We start from the raw sequence: 18,252 nt of genomic DNA on the forward strand, positions 1-18,252 counted from the left end.
CGTCTGGCCCCTGGTAGTCATTACACATCATAGCTACCGGTCGGATGGTCGGTCAGTCGGACAGTCACTTAGCCTTTTATATATATATAGATGATGACCATATCATACAACCAAACACAGACAAATAATATTAGGTAGTCTGGCAATAAGACCAAGCACTCTTTTTTTTTTTTTAATATATATTTTATTGATTTTTTACAGAGAGGAAGGGAGAGGGAGAGTTAGAAACATCGATGAGAGAGAAACATTGATCAGCTGCCTCCTGCACACTCCCTACTGGGGATGTGCCTGCAACCAAGGTACATGCCCTTGACTGGAATCGAACCTGGGACCCTTGAGTCCGCAGGCCAACGCTCCATCCACTGAGCCAAACCGGTTAGGGCAAGACCAAGCACTCTTATAAAACAAATATTATATTGAAGGAGAGGAGGATTAATTAGGGAACTTATATGCATATGTGCATAGCCCATGGACACAGAGAATAGTGTGGTGACAACGTGGGAGGGGCGGGTGTGGGGTGGAGAGGGTCAATGGGAAAAATAAAAATAGAACAACAAAAAACAAAGGGGACATCTGTACTTTCAACATTAAAGATTAAGTAAATAAATAATAAAGAAAAAATAAAACAAATATTGTATAACAACTAATTAAGATGTCTATATCAGCAGAATATATAGAATAATCATGCAAAAAATACATATATATAGGTCTGGCAGAAAAACAAAGGTAATGTGGAAAGGAAGGGAAATCAAAGTTAATTGGACACATCGGGTGGTTTTCTGCACCCTTGTCGGATATCTTACAGACTTAGGAATCTGTCATATATATTTTTAAAATATATATGTTTTTTTATTTCATAGAGGAAGGGAGATGGGGAGAGAGACAGAAACATCAATGATGAGAGAGAATCACTGATCAGCTGCCTCCTGCACGCTCCTACTGGGGATTGAGCCTGCAACCCGGGCATGTGCCCTTGACCGGAATCGAACCTGGGACCCTTCAGTTTGCAGGCCGACACTCTATCCACTGAGCCAAACCAGCTAGGGCAGGAATCTGTTATATTTTGGCATCAAATTAAGGCAATACTTCTTGATTACTGCCAAATCACTGCATTTCCATCAAACTACAAATTATAGAATACAAAGTGAGGCAAAAGTAGGTTTACAGTTGTTTACTAGTATATGGAAATTAATAATAATGTAAGAATAAACTGTTTTCACATACTCAAAATTGTGTAAACCTACTTTTGCCTAACACTGTATATAGTGGGCTGAAATGAAACATAATGAATAGGATTAATAGCAGATAAGACAATGCAAACTAAAATATTAGTGAATGTAAAACATAAGAATAAATACTATCCAAAATGAAATCTGAAATACAAGAAGTCTGGAAAAAAAAGAGTAAAACATCAGCGAGCTATGGGACAACCTAAAGGAGCTAATGTGTAATTGGAATCTTAAGGAGATGGGGACAGGATTTGAAAAAATAATATCCAAAATTTTTCCAAATTTGATGAAAACTATAAACCCATAGAGCCAGCAAGCTCAACAAACACAAAGCACAAAAACCTGGAGAAAATTAAACCAAGGAGTAATCAAAATCAAATTGCTTAAAACCAGAGATAAGAAAAAAAAATTCTGAAAGCAGCCAGAAGAATACAGAATAGGAGAAAATACTTGCAAATCATATATCTGATAAGTATTTATTATCCAGAATATGAATAGAGTCCTATAATTCAACCACAAAAAAAACAAACAACTAAACTAAAAAATGGGCAAAAGACTTGAATAGATATTTATCCGAAGAAGATACATGAATGGCCAGTTAGCACATGAAAGATGTTCAACTATTTATTAAGGAAATGCAAGTCAAAACCACAATGAGATACCAACCTCATACTCATAAGGATGGCTACTAATTAAAAAGTAAATAAATAACAATGTTGGCAAGAAGATGGAGAAATTGGGACCCTTCTGTACTGTTGGTGGAAATGTAAAATTGTACAGCTACTGGGGAAAACAGCATGGCAGTTTCTCAAAATTTAAACCTAGAATTACCATATAATCCAGCAATTCCACTTCTGGATATATAGCCAAAAGAACTGAAAGCAGAATAAGAGATATTTGTACACCTGTGTTTACAGCAGCATTATTCACAATAGCTAGAATGTGGAAACAAGCCAAATGTCCATCAACAGATGAATGGATAAGCAAAATATGGTATATACATACAATGTAATATTATTCAGCCTTAAAAAGGAAATGGCATATGCTACAACATGAATGAACCTTAACATCTATTAAGTGAAACAAGCCAGTCTCTAAAAAACAAATACTGTATGATTCCACTTATATGAGATACCTAGAGTAGTCAAATTCATAGAGCAAGAAAGTGGAATGGTGGTTACCAGGGGCTAGATGGCAGGGGAAATGGGAAGTTATTGTTTAATAGAAATAGAATTTCAGTTCTGCAACATGAAAAGAGTTCTAAGGATAGATGGTTGTGATAGCTGCACAATGATATGAATATACTTAATACCATTGATCAGTACACTTAAAAATGGTCAAGATGATAAATTTTATACTGTATGTTTAACGGAATTTTTATAAATCGAAAGAAAAATAAAAGGCAGCCAGAATTAAACAACCACACACTATGTACAGAGAGACAAAGATTAAAATGACAGAAAACTGAAACAGTAAGACAGAAAACTGAAAAGAAAAATACTGTCAACTTAGAATTCTATAACCAGTAAAAATAGCTTCTATAAATCAAGACAAATTAAAGACTTCTTCAGACAAACAAAAGCTGAAAGGATTTATCACCAGCAAACCTGTTCCACACGAAATGTTAAAAGAAGTCCTTCATTCAGAAGGAAAATGTACCATGTAGAAATCTGGAACTATACGGAAAACTGAAGAGCACTGAAAATATAAATACACATACTGTACTTGACAGAGCCTTTTATTATGAGGCTTAATCATTTACATTATTAAAATAAAAAAAAAGCCCTAACAAGAATTTTCATAATACATCTCTTCCCAAATGCCTGTCTTAAAAAAAAAAGAAGTACCTTACTAGAAGAGATTTCCCATCACAACATTCTTATAAATTATAGTCAATATTATCTTTTTATAAAAAGAAGTTCAAAAAACAAACAAACAAACAAAAAAACCAAACAGGTACAAACTATTTGTTCAATAATAGAGATCTTGTTTCCAGCCAAGTGTTCATTACACAAACCCTTTTAAAGGGCTTGCCTATAGTGAAGTTCCTTGGGATAAAGTTTGATGGTGGTTAATATATAACTTACATATTTTCCGTTAACTCCAGGGAATCCCAAAGTCACTTAGAAATAAGCTATAAAGACAGCAAAGACTATTCCTTGCTTTCAAGAAGTCTGAAAAACAGTAGGTTTCAATGGATTGGGTCAGATTACCCCAAACTTGCAAAATAAGAAAACTTTTGCCAATTCGAAAAGGAATCTATCAAGGCAAAGGTGTCATAGCAATAACTGCAAAACAAAGCTTCAGGGTTGGGTGCCAAAATAAGAAAACACAAAATTTAATGCTACTCTATTATAGTCCAAATCTCAGAGGGATGTGGTAAGAATAAAACCCCTGTAACATCAATGATGCCAAATAGATTACAGAATGGGGAATCCTGCCTACTATCCCTCTGAATACATAATGCTAAACATAATTCAGACACTCAGATATTCCTTAAGACCACAAGCAAATGGTGTAATCCAACTTCACAGTGAAAGACTACTTGCTACTCTCACAAGGATAACTGAATGGAACACAACGTAATTCAAGATATTTCTCTAACAGAATTCTAGGGGAAGGCTACCTACTATTACCCCATCTGGATCAAAATCCTTTACTCCATAATGACAACAGGAAAATTATGTGATTTCAGTATTCACTGATGAATATTATGCCAAGACAAAGTAGCATTCTATCAGCACTTTACCCCAAATAAGCCACTGGGAAACATAAAATAAAACTTTATGGAAAGAAAATACATTTATACCCTAGCTGGTTTGACTCAGTGGATAGAGCATCTGCCTTCCGTCTGAAGGGTCCCGGGTTCAATTCAGTGAAGGGCATGTAACTCAATTGCAGGTTCCCGGCCCTGGTCAGGGCATGTGCAGGAGGCAACTAATCAATGTGTTTCTCTCACATTGATGTTTCTCTCTGTGTTTCCCTCTCTCTAAAAAAATAAATGAAAAAATATCCTTGGTGAGGATTTAAAAAAAAAAAGAAAATACAAGAGCATTTTAAAACATATGTTCAACAAAAACTGATACACGAGCCCATCAGGATGGCTCAGTGGTTGAACGTCAACCAATCGAACCATAGATCAATTCAGGTCAGGGCACATGCCCCAGTTGCGGGCTCAATCTCCAGTGGGGGGTGTGAAGAAGACAGCCAATTAATGATTCTCTCTCTTCACTGATGTTTCTATCCCGCTCTCCCTCTCCCTTCTTCTCTCTGAAATTAATAAAAAACATATTTTTTAAAAAACGGTTACATGAATGTTCATAGCAGCAGCATTCATAATAGCCAAAAAGTGAAAACAACTCAAATGTCCATCAACTAAAGAATGTATAAACAAACAAAATGTGGTATAACTATACAATGGGTTATTATTCAGCCATAAGAAAGGAATTAAGTACTGAAACATGCTACAACATGGAGGAACCTTAAAAATATTAAGTAAAAGAAGCCAGAAACAAAGGCCATATATTATGTCTCCCCATTTAAATGAAATGTCCAGAATAGGTAAATCCATAGGAACAAAAATCAAACTAGGAATTGCTAGGGTTTCTTTCAGGAGTGATGAAAATGTTCTGCAATTAGATGGTGGTAGTGGTTGCACAAGATTGTGAATGAACTAAAAGCCTCTAAACTGTATATTTCAAATAGTTAATATTAAGAATTTTGTTATGTGAATTTTACCTCAATACAAAAAAAAAAAAATGTTCCCAAGTGTTAGTTATCTAATACCTGTATCTCCCACTACTTAAAAAAAGGCTGTATTCATTAAAATCATTCAAAAATACTTTTGAAAATTTAATATTCTGGGCCCTGGCCAGCTAGATCAGTTGGTTAGAACATCACCCTGATATGCCAAGGTTGTGGGTTTGATCCCCAGTCAGGACACACACATACAAGAAATAACCAGTAGCCCTGGCTGGTGTGGCCCAGTGATTAGACCGTTGGCCTGTGCACCCAAGGGTCTCGGGTTTGATTCCTAGTCAAGGGCATATACCTGGTTTGCAGGTTTGATCCCTGGCCCCGATTAGGGCACGTATGGAAGGCAACCAATCGATGTCTCTCTCTCATATTGATGTCTCTCTCTCTTTCTCTCCGTCTGTCTCTCTCTGCCTCCCTCCCTTCCATTCTTTAAAAAAAAAAAATCAAAGGAAAAAATATTAACAAAAAAAGGAAGTGAATACATGAATGAGTAGAACAACAAAGTGATGTTTCTCTTTCTTCCCCTCTCTCTCTCTCTTTAAAATCAATAAATTAAAATATAATATAAAATGTAATGTTCTGGAAAAGGCAATACTGTATAGACGGTAAATAGATCAGTGGTTGCCAGGGGAGGGAGTTAAATAGGTGAGGCACAAATTTTTTAGAGCAGTGAAACTATTCCATATGATACTGTAATGGTGAATATATCAAAAGTTTGTAGCCCTGGTCAGTGTGGCTCAGTTGGTTGAGAGTTGTCCTGTACACCAAAAGGTTGCTGGTTCAATTCCTGGTCAGGGCACATGCTCAGGTTGCCAGCTTGATCCCCAGTAGGGGGCCTGCAAAAGACAGCCAATTGATGTTTCTCTCTCTTCCTCTCTCTCTCTAAAAAATCAATAAAAATATTGTTTTAAAGAAGTATGTCAAAACCCATATAACTTTAAAGCACAAAGAGTAAACAATGTATGCAAAATTTAAAATAATTTAAGAAGTAAAGAGATCTCGGCATAGAATGCAGAATGTGACGAAACAATCTAAATGTACTGCAAATGTGAAACAACCTCACAAAGGAGGTGGAAGAATATAGTGCTAACCTAGGTAATGCTGGAAATGAGCAGAGTCTGTAAGACTAAAGCAAAAACGAAGGATCCACAAGCACTATACTCTAGTTAATATAGTTGTTTCCCACAGGGGCACATACTAACCATTCTAAAACCATGTATATGATGTATAGTGGAATTGAAGAATTAAGTAAATGAATGGCCAAATTTCTTGCTGGTAAAGTGGAGGAAGCTAGAATGATTAATGTGTTAAGGAATTAGAGTTGGACACATCAGTATGAATTCATGTGTAGCTTAATATAGAGACAAATGGTTACATACAGAACTATTTATAGATATACATGTACACATAGGTTAACACACACACATATATCTTTTTGCTACCTCACTAGAAACAACAATACTCTAGTTGCAACTAGCACACTTAGCACCCAGACCATAGTTTCTAATACCATCCTATATAATATAAGGCTAATATGCAAATCGACCAGACGGCGGAATGACCGTCGCTATGACATGCAGGAGCTGCCCCCTGGTGGTCAGTGCGCTCCCATGGTGGGAGTGCCGCTCAGCCAGAAGCCCGGCTCACGGCTGGTGAGCGCAGCAGTGATGGCTGGGGCCTCTCCTGCCTCTTTGGCAGCGCTAAGGATGTCTGACCCGCCTCTTCGGCAGTGGGGAGCAGGCCTAAGCCATCAGTCAGACATCCCCTGAGGGCTCCTGGACTGTGAGAGGGCACAGGCCAGGCTGAGGGACGCCCGCCCCCCCCCACCCCCCCCGCCTACACGAATTTCGTGCATCAGGCCAATAAAAGGAACTAGGCTCCTTGGAAAAAATGATCAATCATAGGATTAGAGCATGATATATAAAGGATGAGCCTGAAACATTTTATGTTGTCAGAAAAGTACTCACACACAATCATCAGAGTATGTCAAAGGAAAGATAGACAGGAGCCCACTGAAAAAGCTCCTAATGACCAAAGCTGGAACAATTTGAGCAAAGAAATTTATATAGATATTCTACCCTTAAGAAGGTGAAGCATAACTCATCACTCATTAAGTGTGGGCTATGCATAGTGACTTTCTTCTAGAGCACAGAAAGGGAGAAACAAAAGGGTAACATTACAGTGAAGAAAATAAACACTACCTCAACCTAGGTGATCAAGGTTAACATTAACATTGGTAAGTCATATCAATAATATGTACTCATGATATGTGATAAGAATGACACTTTAACTCTGTGGTCTTCTTTTCTAAATCACATTATATCAATCTACCCCTTAGAAAAACATCAGACAAATCCCAATGAAGGACACTGTACAAAAATGCCTGATCAGTTATTTTCAAAACTGCCAATGCCATTAAAATCAAGGAAAGTCAGGCCCAGCCAGTGGGGCTCAGTGTTTGAGCATCGGCGTAAGAACCAGGAGATCACAGTTTGATTCCCAGTCAGGGCACATGCCAGGTTGTGGGCTCAATCCCCAGTGAGGGGCATGCAGGAGGCAGCCGATCAATGATTGTCTCTCATCACTTATGTTTCTATCTCTTTCTTTCTCTCCCTTCCTCTCTGAAATCAATAATAATGTGTGTGTTTTTAAATCAGCCCTAGCTGGTTTGGCTCAGTGGATAGAGCATCAGCCTTCAGACTGAAGGGTCCCAGGTTTGATTCTGGTCAAGGGCACATGCCCGGGTTGTGGGCTTGATCCCAGAAGGCAGCCAATCAATGATTCTCTCTCATCATGGATGTTTCTATCTCTCTCTCCCTCTCCCTCTTGAAATCAATAAAAAAAAAGAAAGAAAGAAAAGATCAATGGGGAAAAAAATATCCTTGGGTGAGAATTAACAAAACAAACAAAAAAAGAAATGAGCCCTGAGAAAAGTGAAGACTTAAGAGACATAATAGCAGTGTTCAAATACTTGAAGGGTCATGTAGCAGAACTGAGAGTTAGATCATATACCCATTTAACTTACTAGCTGACCTCTGGTAAAATGTGAACAACACTCAAGGACATAGAGAGTGACAGATGTTCAGTAGAGCCACAACAGGAAATGCCTATTAGGAAAGACAGGAAGCAGGTGGCCTAGTTCTTCTCTACAACTTTTCAAAGGACAGTGTGAATGTGAGTCCAATGAAACAAAAATTTAGGTTCAAATCCTGCATTTATTAACCATGTACCACGTGCTAGATCAGTGGTCGGCAAATTCACTAGTCAACAGAGCCAAATATCAACAGTACAATGATTGAAATTTCTTTTGAGAGCCAAATTTTAAAACTTAAACTTAAACTTCTAACACCACTTCTTCAAAATAGACTCGCTCAGGCTGTGGTATTTTGTGGAAGAGCCACACTCAAGGGGCCAAAGAGCCACAGTTTGCCGACCACTGTGCTAGATGCTTCCTTACATATTATCTCATTTAATATTCACAATATATCTATAAACGTTTATTAATGTAATAAAGGCTTAATGTAAAAATACAATAAACCCTGCAAGGAAGCAGGAACACATTAAAATTATCTACCCTCCTCCACTCTGATAGGGATTTGACAGCTGTTTTAAAAAGCAAAAATGTTTGAAGGTCTACATATCCACATAATAATTTACTTCCTCTTGCTCCTTCCTGCAGTCAAGCTCAGTGGCTTTCAATCTGTAGCATGCATAAGAATGACATACAATTATATACAGTATACAAAAACATACACACTATATAATGTAAGGAATTTTCCTATAGCTTTCATCTTATGTGATTTTTGTCTCATGCAGTGACTTTAGAACCGAATCCTGGGGATAAGGTGCAATCCCAGTGCAGGCTTACTCCATGTAAGGAAGCACCATGGAAAGGAGGGAAAGGATGAATCCTATTACAACATGAAGAACACTCTAATAATTAGAGCTATCTGAAAATAGCATAGGCTACCTTAAAGTAATGAATTTTCTGTCATAAAAGGTGTTCAAACAGGCTGAAAAATCACTGAGAACATTTTAAGAAAGCAATTGGGTATGAAGTTAAGATCTCTTCCAAGTCTTAGATTCTATAATGGGTGGACTTTAAAAATCTGACAGGAAGAGAACAACCTAGTTAAGAGCAACACAATGAAAAAAGACACAAAGGCAAGAGTGGCATGGTATGTGGAGAACTTCAATGCAGGGGAACATAGGAGAAGCTCAATTCCACCTGCAGATCATCTGCTAGGAAAACTCTTGCATCAAATATCTTCTCCTTAGTGAGGAGAACACTTTTTTCTTTTCTTTTAATATATATTTTTATTGATTTTTAGAGAGAAGAGGGGGGAGAGAGAGAAACACTGATGGGAGAAACATCAATTGGTTGATTCCTGCACGATCCCCGACCAGGGATCAAACCCACAAACTGGGTATGTTGCCTTGACCAGGAATCAAACCGGCAACCTTTCAGTGCACAGGACAACACCCAACCAACTGAGCCACACTGGCCAGAGCAGGAAACTTTTTCTACAAAGGGTCAGATTACAGCCACAGGCCAAACCCAGTTTGCCCCAAGATTTTGTATGGCCTATGAGATAAGAATGGTTTTTACATTTTTAAATGGTTGGAAAAAAAATCAAAAGGAGTATTTTGTGACATGGGAAAATTATATAAAATTCAAATTTCAGTGTCCCAAGTTTAAGTAGGACAGACAAGTTTATGTACTGCCTGTGACCATTTCTACACTAAAATAACAGAGTAGCTGCAACAGAGACCATATAGTCCATAAATATTTACTTTCTGGCCCTTTACAGAAAAAGTTTGCTAATCACTGATTTTTAGCATTATCTGAAATTATCTTGTCTATTTGCTTATTGTTTCCTCATTCTGACATACACAGAATAAAGCTCAATGAAGGCAGGACTTTGTCTGCTTTGTTACCTCACTGTAACCCAGTCCTTAAAAGAAATCCTGGAACAAAATAAAAGCTCAATAAATATTTTATGATTAATGAATGATCCATAAATGCCACATCAAGGAGTTTAAACTTAAGTCCTCAGCCAGAACAGGTTTTGTACATGTAAGACAGGCATAAAAAACTCTTACAGAAAAGGAGAAATATTCTTGTACAAAACAGCTTAGAGTAACGGTGGTCACCAACTAATCCAGATCACTGGGTTTCTTCATCAAACTGTAGTTTGTGTGTGTGTGCTCATAAGATTCTCGCAACTACTTCAAGGTGTCACAACATTGTGTCAGCTGACTGTACTTCTGTTTATCTTAAGATGCAAATACTGAGAAATCTCATTTCATACACATAGTACAGGGTACCCATACCATGCCAAATCTAAATAAATGTTCATAATTATAACAGATCTAGACCACATACTAATGAATTTTTAAGATCTAAAATTTTGCTATGCTGATCAGCAATCTACTCTGTAAACAGCTTAAAACTCTTTAGAAATTAAAAGGTTACCGCCCACAAACCAGAAGCAGCTTTTTAATCTTTCCATACTAGCCAGAGAGTGGGTGTGTGATTTCAAAAAATACAAGCCAACTCTGTTGGTAGAGGACAAGGTATTGTTAAGTTAAAATCTTTTTTTTTTTTTAATATATTTTATTGATTTTTTACAGAGAGGAATGGAGAGGGACAGAGAGTTAGAAACATCGATGAGAGAGAAACATCGATCAGCTGCCTCCTGCACACCCCCCACTGGGGATGTGCCCGCAACCAAGGTACATGCCCTTGACCGGAATCGAACCCGGGACCCTTCAGTCCGCAGGCCGACGCTCTATCCACTGAGCCAAACCGGTTTCGGCTAAGTTAAAATCTTAACTATGGGCATATTTTGTTACATGACACTAGTAAAACTACCACCTACTCACAAAGTTTCACTTTTTTTAATTTTATTTTTCAATTACAGTTGACATTCAATATTACTTTATACTAGAGGCCCGGTGCACCCCAGTGGGGTCCCTCGGCCTGGCCTGCGGGAATTGGGCCGAAACAGGCTCTCCGACATCCCCCAAGGGGTCCCAGATTGCAAGGGGTCCCAGACTGCAAGAGGGCACAGGCCAGGCCAAGAGACCCCACCAGTGCACGATTTGTGCACAATTGGGGCCAGGGAGGGACCGTGGGAGGGCTCCAGAGTATGTCCGGCCCATCTCGCTCAGTCCCAATCTGCCAGACCCCAGCAGCAAGCTAACCTACCGGTCAGAGCGTCTGCCCCCTGGTGGTCAGTGCACATCATAGAGAGCAGTTGAGCGGTCTTAGCATATTACACTTTGATTGGTGGAAAGGCCGACCAGTGGACCAGACACTTAGCATATTAGGCTTTTATTATATAGGATTAGTTCCAGATATACAAGCATAGTAGTTCGACAATTATAAAATTTCCAAAGTGATCCCCTGATAATTCAATTACCCACCTGGCACCATAGTTATTACAACAGTATTGCCTATATTCCCTATGCTGAACTTTACACCCCTGTAATTATTTTGTAACTACCAATTTGTACTTATCCCTTCACCTTTTTCACCCAGTGGAGTCTCACTCTTCTAATACACAGTGGAGGAAAAAACTGTATCTACCTCCTGAAGGAATCTTGTCTGTAACACATTAACATTTTCATAAGGTTCTTTCCTCCAGGCTTTGTAACAATTTCTATACATGGGTACTTCAAAGACAAGGATTTAGTTAACCAATCACTTCCAAATTTTAAAATATTGGTCAGAAAGCATAAATAAATCAAAGTTGCATTTTATTTTAAAGCAGCTACCTGCTTTTTAAGCCCTGTGTGACTTTTTTTTTTTTTAATCATTAACTAATTTAGGAATTCAGATCTTTCAATAGAGATGCTTATGGTACAGGTACCTCTGATGACTTAACAGCATCCATTTTGGATTAGTGTCTATGTGTTCATCTTCCTTTCCTGTGACAAGTCAGGTTGAAAAGTCAGCCTACAAAAGCATTGGGTTAGGATCTACCAAGACTACTGTGTAAGGTGTCACCAAAAAAAAGGGGGGGGCGGGGAATTGGCCAACAGCTTCAAGAAACTCTGCTGCAGGTTCACCTGGGGCATCCTCACCATCAATGTTGTTAAGGAATGAACCAAACCGCTGCACAAGACTACACACAGCTTTGCTAAGGCTGAAAAGGGGGATGGAGCGGGGGGGGGGGGGTTGCAAGCTGTAAACGGATTTCTGGCCCTTCAGGGAAGATACGCCCATTTTCCCTTTCTAAAAGGGCTAATAACAGGCACTCCGAACCCAGACAGCCTAGCTTCCCACCTGCACTACCTATTCTCCCGATCCCAGACAGCAAGTTCCCTCCTCCCCTTAAACAACAAGTTCAAAATCAAAACAAAAGGTGCAGAACTGGTTTCAGGTGGCAATGGCTGAGTCCCAGTGGCCAACTTCTGGGGACGCCAGGGCGAGCGAGGGTTCACAGGACCTCAGACCCCACCACCACCACCACCACCACCACCACCTGAGCTAGCTCCCCAACAGTCCCTCGGGCCTCGGCCCAACTCCACACGCCCCTCCCTTCCCTCAGCCCCGGAGACGAGCGCTGGGAAGGGGGCGAGACGAGGGGGGTGAGAGAAATCCAGGGTCAATATGACAGAGGGGCCAGCCGGGAAAGAAGGCCAGCGGGGAGGTTGGGGGTCGAGTCCTAGGCCCGCGCTTCAGCCCCGAACGGGGGCGACCGAGGGTCCGAGTCGCGCCAGGCCGTGAGGGGAGGCCTGGCCCGTGTCGGCAGCGCCGCCAGGCCACGCTTCCCGGACTACTCTCACCCGGCGCGAAGTGGCCGTGAGGGGCCGCGGCCGCAACCACAATCCGGGGCGGGGGCGCTCACTCACCGGCAGGGAGGGGAGGAGCAGCCGGCGTCTCCGCCAGCACGGTCGCTCGAGTTCAGGCACCGGCTCCTGCCCCTGCGGCCGCCGCGCTCGGTCCATCCCCCCCAGCCAACCCCCCTCCCGACCCTCCCCCCACGCCACCTCAGCCGCCGCAGCCGCCGCTGCAGCCGCCACCAGCGCTTCAGTCCCTGCGCGGGAGCGCGAACCGGCTCGAGTAGGCGAGAGCGCGTGCGCCCGCCGTCACCGCCCACAACCTCCGCCCCCGGCCCGCGGCGCACGCGCGAGGCAGCGGCGGGCGCGCGCACGCAGCAGGGGGTGGGAACAGCCCCCCCTTCCCGCGTGGCCCCGCCCCCCGTCCGCGCGCCCACCCACGCGCTCGCTGGGCAGTGGAGCTGGGCTGCTGCAGGTGTAGCTGGACTGCTGCAGGTGGACTCCTCCCGGCCAAAGCTCCAGGAACCGAGCTCCCCTTGTTTGGCCCCTCTTTCTGGGGAGAGAGGGCCCGAAGCATTGCAGATTTGAGCCCATTTCTGGCCGCCTCTCTGAATCATACACCTGTTCTTCCTACCTGGAATCGAAACGCCTTCTTCCTTCTCCGATCTGGCGGGTTTTCGTCTGCTGCTAGGAAAAGGGCAAAGGCCGTTACTATTTCGCGTCTGGCATTACCACTGAAGGGACCACAAGCAGCCATCAGCCTAACGGTCCCTTTATTATTTCATTTTCCTAATTCATTTATTCATTCATCACTTATGTACTGAGGCTTCCTCCCTGTACTAGGCCCTGTTCCGAGTTGCTGCGAGTACAATGTGAGGATCAAACAGAATTCCTGATCTCCTGAAGTTAGATCAGATGGAGAAAGAAAATGTTAAAGAAATAATCAGCCCACCAGTCGGGAGAGCAGTGCCTGTGAGCGTTTCTGGACCTCAAGCTCTTCTCACAGAGGAAGGGACAGAACAGACAGCAGACACTATGGAATCCCCTTCAGCCCCTGCTCACAGAGGATGCATCCCCTGCCAGGGGCTCCTACTGGCCGTCTCACTCTTAACCTTCTGGAGCCTGCCCACCACTGCCCAACTCACTGTTGAATCAGGGCCGGTCCAATGCTGCTAAAGGGAAGGATGTGCTTCTTCTTGTCCACAGTCTGCCTGGGAATCTAGCAGGCTATATCTGATACAAAGGGGAACGTATAGACAGCAACCTTCTAATTGTATCATATGTAATAGACACTCAAAAAATTACCCCGGGTCTGCAAACAACAATCAAGAGACAATGAATCTCAATGGGCCCCCGCTGTTCCAGAAAGTCACCCTGAAGGAGTTAGGATACTACACCCTACAAACCCTAGAGAAAGATTTTCGGAGCAAACAAATAATTGGACAGTTCCATGTATACCAGCCAGTGGGAAAGCCCTCCATCCAAGCCAGCAATGCCACAGTCACAGCATAAGGACACCGTGGTCCTGACCTGTCTCAGAGATGACACTGGGATCTTCATCCGGTGGCTCTTCAAGAACCAGAGTCTCCTGCTCATGGACAGGATGAAGCTGTCCCAGGGCAACAGCATCCTCGCCATAGACCCCATCAGGAGGGAGGATGCTAGGGATTTTCAGTGTGAGGTCTTCAATCCTATCAGTTCCAGCAAAAGTGACCCTCTCAGGCTAGACGTACAATATGATTCAACACTACAAAGTCCTGGCCTCTCAGATAAGGCTATTGCCGGCATCGTGATTGGAGTCCTGGCTGGTGTAGCTCTGATAGCAGCCCTGGTATACTTTCTGTATGTCAGAAAGACTGGTGGGGCAAGTGACCAGTGTGATCTCACGTAGCACAAACTCAGCCAGACTCCAACCACAGTCGAGGCCACTCTGACAACTCACCTAACAAGATCCCTGATGTTACATATTCTTTGCTGAACTTCAGTGGCCAAGAATTAAAGAAACCAAAGCCAGCCTCCCCATCCCCAATAGCCACAGAACCAGTTTATTCAGAAGTAATAAAGAAGTAATGCAACCAGCCCTGCTCACTACACTGCTGACTGCTTCCAAGCTTCTCATCTCCAACACTAGGAGACCCCTTTGTCCTCAGGGAAAAGGAGAAGAATAGAAAGCTAATGAAAATCCGCCCCCCCCCCTCACTCTGTCATGAGGCACCTCCAGGCTCCTGGTCACAGCCCCCCTCCCTTCAGTATCAACAGATGAAAGGGAGTCTGTAGGAAGCCCAACCTTCCCTTTCATTGACATTTGGCTCATTAAATTAGTACTAGAACCAATAAAGTCTAGAGATAGTTCTTTAAAAAGCAAACTTCTGGCAAAATTATTAAGAAAAAAATGAGAGTGGGCACAATAGCAATATTAAGAGTGAAAAGGAAACAATGACAGCAGGCAATAGGAGGACATTAGGAGCATCCTTATTGTAAATACATGAACAATTAAATTAAAAGGAATAAATACCTAGAAAAATAAAATGAAACCAGAACTGAGTCAAAAAGGAACAAAAGAATGAGTAGCCCTATCCTATATAATAAAAGCCTAATATGCAAATCGACCAAACGGCAGAACAACCAGTTGCTATGATGCACACCGACCACCAGGGGGCAGATGCTCAACGCAGGAGCTGCCCCCAGCCCGCAGGCCCCAGGCCTGCCAAGGCGGGTGCCAGCAGCGGGGGGGGGGGGGGGGGGGGGGGCCCTCAACTGCCCTGCCGGTTGCCCCACAGATAGGCCCTGATCGCCAGCTAAGCCTAGGGACCCTACCCGTGCAAGAATTTTGTGCACCAGGCCTCTAGTTAACCAATAAAGAAACTGAGTTGGTATTTTTAATCCTTCCAATAAAAGATTACTTGGCAGGGAGTTTTCCAAACATTCAAGGAACAATGAATTCTAATCTTACATGTGCTCTTACAGAAAATAAGAGAGAATACTTCCCCAGCTCTTATTGTGTGGCTTATTACCTTGACCACCAAATCAGAAAAAACTTGCTAGACATGAGCAGAGCAAGGACAATGGGCCAGGTACAGAAACTCACCAGGGCAGAACGCTCCAGATGACTAGCAAGGGGCAAAATTGAGAAAACAAGAACCTATCTTCCCCTAGCATATCACTGGTCATGTGATTTGGTTTAGACCCCTGACCTTTTCCTCCCTAAAGATAACATCTAGGCTTCAGCTCCAGGCCCAGAAAAGCAGAAAAACCAGACAAGTAACACAGTGGCTGCCTCAGGACCTATTACATTGACTAATGGCACTGACCAATCAGTGGAGACCATGACCCTAAAAGAGCATACCTGGAAAGCTGATGAATATTCTACTAAGACCCTCCCCTGAGATTTCCACCTGCAAGAAAGAGATAAATATGCTCAGGACAAAGAATACAGGGTGTGCTCTCCCTCCAGGGAGCATACCTTTGCCATTCCCCCACAGGCACGTATCCCCCAACCTCTAAGGGACCCCATGAGACTTGCAACCAGAGGAACAATGGGCAGCGGCAGCTTGTCCCGGGCTAACCCCCTGGACTTGTCTCCAAGGTCCCCTTTTCTCTGACTTCTCAGTGAGTCAAAGCAGTCCAGCCTAGGCTTCTCTGTTGCTTCTTCTATGCCCTTCCTTGTTTCAAGTCCTAAGTACATTTTTGCTGCCATCATGGGCGTAATACCCTTTTGCTCAATGTGTGTAGTCCTTCTCTTTGGATATCCCCATCTCCCATCCCATTTTCCTTAAATAAATTCAATCTTCTTTTGAAAAAAAGAATCACATAAAATTAAAAATTGCAATTAGTAAAATCTTTTCTCAGAGTGTATGGTGCTAAGAATCTATATGGGAGCTGGGGGTGGGGAGGTGAAGTTTGATTTAGTGAAGTTTGATTTTAGGCTCGAATCTGAAGGCTGACTTGGAAGGAATTATTTAGATCCCAGGATGAGAGCTTGTCATGGCCAGACTGGGGCACTGGAAGACCACTGAGTGTGAAGTAGTGTGTGAGTATGGGGAGAGGTAGGCAAAAATTTAGGTAAGGATTTGAGACTTAAGGCAAGGTGAATTGGTGGTGGTAGAGAAGAGCACTTTTTAGGGAGTACAATGTGCAGGACAATGATCTATTGGATGAAACATGAATGCCAGAGAAGTGGCAATTTTGGCCTTTACATTTGAGGTTGGTGGGGGATGCAGTTATAGATCTCAGGAGCACTGAAGGAGCCCCCTGAGGAAATTAACTAAAAATGGGTGATAAATTTGAAAGCTAAAACTGTAAGTAAATTTCTAGAAGAAAATATAGAAAAACAGTCCTAACTGGTTTGGCTCAGGGGATAGAGCATTGGTCTGCGGACTCAAGGGTCCCGGGTTTGATTCCAGTCAAGGGCATGTACCTTGGTTGTGGGCACATACCCGGTAGGGAATGTGCAGGAGGCAGCTGATCGATGTTTCTCTCTCATTGATGTTTCTAACTCTCCCTCTCCCTTCCTCTCTGTAAAAAATCAATAAAATATATTTTTTAAAAAAAGAAAATATAGAAAAACATTATGTGATCTTGAGATAGGCAAAGATTTCTTAGAACACATAAAGCATGAACCATAAAAGAAATGATCCACAAGGTTAACTTCATCAACATTTAAAACTCTTGTTCTTTGAAAGACACCATCCTATATAATGAAGAGGTAATATGCAAATTAAACCTCACACTCTCACAAGATGGCTGCCTACTACCAGGCCTGCAGGGGGGTTAGTGAGGGACGACCAAACGACTGAACAGCAGGCTGTGTGGGGCGACCAGGCTGGCAAGGGGGTTAGTGAGGGATGACCAAGCAACTGAATAGCAGGCTGCGTGGGGCAACCAGGCCGGCGGGGGGGTGGCGCAGAGGGCAGTTGGGGGTGACCAGGCCAGCAGGGGGCCAATTGGGGTGACCAGGCTGGCATGGGGGGCAGTTGGGGGCGATTAGGCTGGCACGTAGAGGCAGTGAGAGGTGATCAGGCCAGTGCGGGGGGGCACTTAGGGGTGACCAGGCAGGCAGGCAGGCACATGAGCAATTAGAAGCCAGCAGTCCAGGATTGTGAGAGGGATGTCCAACTGCCGGTTTAGGCCTGATAAACCAGCAGTCGGACATCCCCCGAGGGGTCCCCGATTGGAGAGGATGCAGGCTGGGCTGAGGGGACCCCCCCACATGAATTTCGTGCACCAGGCCTCTAGTCAGGAAAATAACAAGGCAAGGGACAGATAGGAAGAAAAAGTTTTTAAAACAATATATCTGACAAAACAATATATCTGGATATTCTTGTATCCAGAATATATAAAGAACTCTTATAACTGAGTAATAAGAAAACAAACAACCCAATAAAACAATGGGCAAAAGGTTTTAGTAAACACTTCACCAAAGAAGATATAAAAATGGCCAATAAGCAACAAAAAGATGCTCAACATATTCAGTCATCCA

The 18,252-nt window shown here is 42.5% G+C and overlaps 1 protein-coding gene and 1 pseudogene across 5 annotated transcripts in view; one reads left to right on the top strand and one right to left on the bottom strand.

Annotated features, from left to right (window-relative positions):
• TMCC1 (transmembrane and coiled-coil domain family 1) overlaps positions 1 to 13,100 on the bottom strand; it is a 165,617-nt gene extending 152,517 nt beyond the window's left edge. For 3 of the 4 annotated variants that reach the window (XM_080675590.1, XM_080675587.1, XM_080675585.1), the window contains exon 1: positions 12,846 to 13,100. The gene's annotated coding sequence lies outside the window, so the exon portion shown is untranslated. The remainder of the gene's footprint in view (positions 1 to 12,845) is intronic. The other variant, XM_080675586.1, reaches the window with a different exon arrangement.
• Positions 13,101 to 13,808: 708 nt separating this feature from the next.
• On the top strand, positions 13,809 to 14,843 carry LOC308251845 (cell adhesion molecule CEACAM1-like; annotated as a pseudogene). The gene is made up of 2 exons: positions 13,809 to 13,978; positions 14,315 to 14,843. The product of its transcript is annotated as a cell adhesion molecule CEACAM1-like (transcript).
• The last annotated feature ends 3,409 nt before the right edge of the window (positions 14,844 to 18,252 follow it).

This window comes from Plecotus auritus (genome assembly GCF_963455305.1).
Source record: "Plecotus auritus genome assembly, chromosome: 6".
Taxonomy (NCBI): domain Eukaryota; kingdom Metazoa; phylum Chordata; class Mammalia; order Chiroptera; family Vespertilionidae; genus Plecotus; species Plecotus auritus.